The following is a 7,080-nucleotide window of genomic DNA, read 5'->3' on the forward strand; positions in this document are numbered from 1 at the left end:
AGGCTCTTAAAGCAAATGCCTCAGCTCCTAAAGCAGTCACTGAAGGGTTTCAGGAAAAAGCACCTTTTTAGGCTTAACAGCATAACACAGCAGTTGGCACCGTTTTCCAGCAACAGGCTGAAATGGCTCAGCTCCGGCTGGAGGCAGGCTGGTACCAGACCTAGCTGTCACCATTACCGCCACAACTTCTCCCTCCCACCCACTGCACTGCAGTGCAGGATGAAGCCCCCCCACCACTAAATGCTGCCAAAGTCCCAGCTCTGTGTACTGGATCCAGTGGCTCTTGTGGAATGAGTTTGGCCTGTAGGCCACAGGGTGCCATCCCTTGGCTTAGCATCAATTCAAAATGCAACCGAATGAAAAAGTAGTTAATTCTGCATGCATCCCTGAATATTCCTGCCAACTTCTGGCAATTTGTTCATTGTCTTCCTGTATAAGATCCATACAAATAGCAAGACCAACATATTAGCTAAATGACTACACAAGGGAAATAATTAACTATAACTAAAACAATTGGTAAAAAATACTTCTTTGCTCTAATTTTTCATTTAACATAAAGAGGGGTGTTTCTTGGAAAAGCCATAATTGGTAAAAATATCAGACAAAAGTGCTACTTTTAAGTTGCTTCTCTGAGAGTTTTAGCAATTATACAAGACAGTAGAAATTAAATGGAAGTTGAGCACCACTCTTAAGTGTCAGTAGTTATTTTCAATAATGGAAATAAAATATTGCTACACAGAGTAACTAAATCACATTGTCTTCAACTGCACACTCACAAAAATATCATAAAAATTCTGTTGCTTGAAAACAAGAAATGTGTCCCCTGCAAGCACATCAAAGATTAGAAGCTGTTTTGAAATGCCACCAGTAAGGTTTGAACTAAGGGGCTTCGTATATGAAGTAGAGATAACTTACATAAGCACATAAGGATTGCCATACTGGGGCAAAACAAAAGTTCTTCTAATGCAAGTAATCTGTCTCCTGGCAAGAAGCAGATGCTTCCGAGAGAGTAAAAGAAACAGGATGTAGGTGGAGTGATCCATCCTCTCCCATATCCTCCCAGTTTCACGCAGTCATAGGTTTGGAGATGTCCTGAGCCTGTGGTGACATTTCTGTCTGTTCTCTTTAAGAAACTCTGATTGATCTAACCTGTTTAATTGCTTTTTGAACCCTTTCTGTTGAGCAGAGTCCTCAAGCCATAAGCAATTGCAGGTCACTATCCCTTCTGGGAAAGCCACAATGGGACATACAAATCACTTTATAAGAGAGCGTGTTATAAATATACACCAGGAAAGCAATACCTTTCACTACTGGCTTATGCTTACATATGTCCCTCTCGGTAAAGTCAGACCTGCACAGATGCAGGGTCTAGCCTTCTGGACCATGTTTATACATTTTTAAATTTTATATCCAAAGGCAAAAGACTTGAGCTGGATGAGGACTAGACCCTAACCAATAGGTTTCAGAGTCATTCTTCTGCTTTTGGTCCTGTTGAATAAATACCCTATTTCCTTGCATATAACACATACCTTTCCCCCAAAGCCAGCTGTTGGAAACGTCAGGGCACATTATATGCAAGAAATATGGTAACAATAGGGTATACTTATTGTGGGCAAAAGTGAAAGTAAAATCTGCCTGTCACTCACCAGGAGCAGAACAATGAGCAGGCTCTGCTCCCTAGACACTAGTCAGGGCCCTGCCACATGTTCAAATTAAAGCTGGATAGAAACCAGCTATAAAGTTGTTATGCATTTTCAAGCACTAACTTTGTAGCTGATTGGCTCTTCTTATAGCTGGATGGACATTTCATGGTGGGATAATCATTTTGTGTGTGTGGCTGGTCTAAATATATTCTGCGATTAAACAGTTAATTGCGCAATACTTCCTTTGCACATGTGGCTGGTTTTATTTTGCACATGTGGCCCATCTAAATGTATTACATGAATAACCAGTTAACTCCATAATACATATGTGGCAGGGCCTTAGTTACGTACTACAAGGAAATATTTTTTTTTCTTAATTCTGCCTTTCAAAAACAAGGTGTGCATTACGGGTATATTCTGGGATGTACTGTATGCCAGAAAATATGATACTGATTAATCCAAAACAAAGCAGATTCAGCAGATACCCTTGAGAGACCTGTCCCAGGATACCACATAGGCCAGTGGTTAAAACACTCACATATGAGGGATGTCTTGGGGCAATTGGTTTCAAACCTTTGCTTCAAATCACAGAAGATCTAGGGCTCCAACTTGGGTGCTGGATATCAGAGGAGTAGGATGCCCCCAAAGCAAGGCTGTAGGAGAACAGTGCTCTCACTCTTGAGAATTAGAGGTCTAGGTCCCCCTATGTTTCTAGCCTTGTTTTCAAATTTCCTTTGCTTATCTTTGTTTTAAAAAGCAGCCTGGATAGCTGCTGCTATTTTTGACACACAACTGAATAACAGTGATAGGTGAGAGACCAGGCACAGTAAATAGAGCTGATGGTATTCACATGGCCCCCCTACTTGGCAGGCAGTCCTTCCTGGGTCATCTCACTGCCACTGGCCTATCATCAAGGGGACTGTCACCTCCTATGTGGCAGGTCTGTTGCGTTGATGGGGAGCATGGCCTGAAGGACAGCTGTGATGAGAAGTACTTGCCCAAAGGGGAAAAAGCCTGCCTCTAAAACTATTCTGTTATCCTGGAAAGAAACATATATATTCACCTTTAAATTCTTTTTTTTCCTTCTCTCTCTCAAGTATCCAAAATTTCACAAGACTGCCTTGATTATTTATGGGGATCTTTTCAAACCCCTACAAACTCAGCTGTCCCAAATACATTAATGTATTGATATTTAGCCACTTGTGAACTACCTTTTAACCCTTGCGATGCCACAATGGATAGAGCGTTAACATAATGTTGCTTTGCAATGTGTATGTCCTCACGTCATGAGACAGCCTACAGGTGCCACCTTATTATCTGCTAATACTTCGTGGTAGCATAAGGCTGCAGAACTTATGACACTTGTTTTGTCTGGCAGGACAGATTATTGTTTAGTATTTATATCACAATAGTGCCAAGCTCCCCCCTTCCTCCCCAAATGTGTGAGGTGCTGTATAAATACAGTGCATTTGTCCTGACTGGTGTATAGCCCCATTCTTAAGTACTTTATAGTGGTGCCCCTTTGCACTGAGTTCCTCTCAGAAGGCTGAAAATCTTCTGTAATTCAGGCATTTCTCATTTCAGAAATTTTGTTGGTGCCGCAAGGAAAGGCTGGATAAGTCACTTAGGATGGTATGACTACCTCATTCTGCATCAGCCAGAAAAGAGGTATTGAATAACTCTGCTACAGTATAAGCCTGGGAGTGTGGTCATGTGGGAATGAAGTTAATTTCAGATATGTTTCCGTGGTGCACTGTAGTACTGAGTAGCTACCCAAGCTAACTCAGGTGCTAGAAGCTGACTTGCTTGGTACTCTGCCCAGACTAATATACCTCGCACCTTGCAAATAGCCTAGGCAAAACATCACACTAAAGCAGCTATACTGCTCTGAGAGCACAGGCTGGTTTGTTCAGCCTTAGCTTGGGTATCTACTACACCAGGGATTCTCAAACTTTGTGACAACATGACCCCGAGTGCTGAATGGAGGTGGCGGGAGATAGGGAGCTCACACGTGACAGCCGCCACTGTCACCACCATCCACTACTCTGTGCTGCTGCCGTGCACTGCTTCCCCAAGCCGCTGTGCATACCTTTTGGGAAGTTTGCGGCCCCCTTTTAAGTTGCTTGTGACCTTCCTGGGGTGCTGCAACCCACAGTTTGAGATCCCCTGTACAACATACAACCCTAAAGTGGACCATTTAGACCAGAGCTTTCCAAACTTTTCATGTTGGTGACACACTTTTTAGACATGCATCATTTCGCGACACAGTAATTCAGTTCCAGGGGAGGGGCCAAGGGAAGCAGACGCGAGTAAGGGAGCTCCGCGGTGCCCTTCCGCAAAATTTTCTGCATTTCGCGTGACACACCTACACACTGCCGCCGACACACTAATGTGTCGCGGCACACAATTTGGAAAGCTCTGATTTAGACACACCCTAGATTTCTAAATGGCTCTTTCCAGACACTGCTGACAGCTTTGTGTCTGGCTGATGCCTAAACCTGTTGGGATTCACAGATGAGGCGTTTCCCTGCCTTCCCTCCTTCACAGGAACCTCCTCAGTAGGTATTTTCAGGGTATATGGACCAGAAGGTGTTTCACACAACACGCCAACATATATCTATATAAATAAAATGACGTGTATGTCTGTATGTATGAGCACTTATAACTCGAGAATGGCTGGTCCTATCTACTCTAAACCTTCCAAAAATCACTGAATACCACCCAAAGAAAATTATAGGCAGGTTAATTTTCACTTGACCCTTTTTGGGGCTTGCATTGATTGGGATTACTTTGCTTCTCAGATAACAAACTGGTACCACCCCATTTTGGATGCAGTGAATTCAGTTCAATTGTCGTTATTATATTGATGCTTGCCTTTTTTTTTTTCCACTGCACATTAAATATTAAATGTTAAATATGTTGTACTATGTTCTTTAAGAAGAAACAATATTTTTGACCTACATATGTTGCACTAAGTTATTTGAAAATAAACAAACACTGCAATTACAAAAATAACAACCTGGGCAAAGAATTGGTACTTCCAGTAGTTGGGACTAAAACTAGACAGCTTTGTTTTGGTAAACAAAGTGAGGGCTTGGTTGTCCCAGACTGTATGAATTTGACTCAAACATATTGAATGGTTTGGATTGGAACATTTTTTTTTAAGGTTGGGGGAAAAAGAGGTTCCCTTTTACCCAGACCTTGGCAGTTAGGACACTCCCCTGTGCCCAAGGGGATTTGAATCAACACCGTCCTACCTCCCAAGATAATGTTCTAACCCAAGGGCAGAGCTCTTCCAATCTGTGCCAACTGGCATGGCATAATTCCTGGAGCCAGAAAGCAGCGCCGTACCTAGACTCCTGGCGGCCCTGGGTGAACTTTTAGTATCGGGCCGCCCTTTGCCAGAGATAATAATAATAACCATTTTTAGGCCCCCTTTCTGTCTGGGCCTTGGGCAGCCATCTGGTTCGCCCATGCCTGTGTCTGGCCCTGCCAGAGAACAAGTGTGCTCATGACTTGTTAGCCTTGGGATGCAGACACTCAGTTGGAAGGGGGAGACCTGAGTTCTGGCCCCTGCACCATTACAAAAATATTTCCTGGAGAAAGGACTGAGGCCCAGGGTTCCCCCTTCACACTTACATATCATAGCCCCTAAACTGGTGTCATGCTTTCCTCATACTGCCTCCCTTTCTTGTCTCTCTGACCTAAGGAATATTTAATTAGTTTCATGCAAAGTTAAGCACCCTCAACAGGAGGGAGTGAGAGGACCCCACATCTTAGCCTGCCCAGTAGCACAGTAGTTAAAGCAGTCACTCTGGGGACATGGATTCAAGTGCATTCAGGCAGAGGAGGGATTTGAATCTATGCCTCCTACATGCTGGTGCAGGCACTAACCACTGGGGCTGGTAAGTAGAAAGGATGAGGCATCCCCTCCACTCACTTTGCTGCCTCCTCCACCAGGGCCGACTTAGACCCTAACTCCAGGCTGTTATTCCCAACTGGTATAAGATGCTTCTCTGAAACCTGGAGCTGAGTGAATATCAAGATAGCAAAACAAAAATGTCAGGATGTATCAACAGAAGAGTGCAATGTGATTATTTGTCCTGAAGCCCACAGGCAGAGTCCACTCCAGTTTGAAAATGGATTATCTGGTGACACACAAAAATGATTTATCATGCTACTCAGAATGATATGATTCATTTCCTAAAGGACATGTTGTGAGACTGAAATAGAAATGGGGTCAGTGACTGCTAGGGCAACTTTCAGTCACTGTTACCATATGGCAGACGAATGGCTCACATACAGTATTTATCTTTTGTTAATAACTTATTGAAAGTCCTATCGAGACACAATTCAAGGGCAGTTGGAACAAAGATAAAGCAAGTTTGCCTTCTGTCAGAACTTGAAAGGGCACTTTATAGGAACTAATGTTCCTACTGGATTCAGATTTCCAGTCCAAACTATAAACATGAAAAATATTCCTAAAACTGTAATTAATTTGTTTGTGTTAAATAGAAACAAATTAAAAAGATCAGTCACAATGATCTTAGCTTCCCTTCCTGCCTACTCATTATAGGTTTCTAATGTCCTGCACATGTCACAGTGGAAGTAAGTCTGGAAATGAGCTGAAGGGTGATGACTTCAGAGATTTTTTGTGCTGAGGTGTTCCACATAAATGAAAGAATGAAAGTGATTGTGGAAAAAGGGGCCAGGTAGGGCTGGAGGAGTCAATGGAGGAGACTGAACATGAAGACAATAATGGACAGATAGGATAGGGTTAAATTGTGAGGTTTTTGAACAGAAGCACAAGGGCTAGGGACAAACATTCAAAAAGCACGAGCCTGAATTGATCCCATTTTTTGCAAGTTAGTCTAACCTGGCTAGGCTAAACCAGTTTGTAACCTCACAGACATCCCAGAAATGTTAGCACATGCCTGCAGTGGCTCAGGCTAGAACCTGGCGGGCATTAAAACAGCCCTCTCTTCTCTCCCACAATGCTGAGCTGAGGGGGGCATGGCCAGGCCCCAGCAGGATGCTCACATTAGGAAGGGATTCCCCACCCCCACAGCCCAGCAAGGAGTTGATAACACAGGGCATGTCCAGACGAGCATGCACTTGCAGCATCTCAAACCCCTGTGAAATGCTGCAAGATGCAAGTGCAGGAAGAAAAAAAACGTTTCCAGCGCTGCAAATTTGCAGTGCAGGGACAAAATTAGACCCCTGGAACACAGTCCCAGAGTGTTCCCTGAGACAATCTGAGGCTCGGTCCTCCACAGAGATGCTCTGGTAGCCAGCCAGAGCGTCTCTATGGCTGGCCCTTGCCCCAGTGCTGAAGCACACTGCCTGCCCATGCAGGGCAAGCAGCAGTGCAAGTTGTAGATAGCTAGACCTGGCTCCAAGCCAGGTAAGTAGGGGCTGGGGGGGGGGGGGGGGGGGG

The sequence above is a fragment of the Alligator sinensis genome, unplaced genomic scaffold (genome assembly GCF_000455745.1).
Source record: "Alligator sinensis unplaced genomic scaffold, ASM45574v1 scaffold448_1, whole genome shotgun sequence".
Lineage (NCBI taxonomy): Eukaryota > Metazoa > Chordata > Crocodylia > Alligatoridae > Alligator > Alligator sinensis.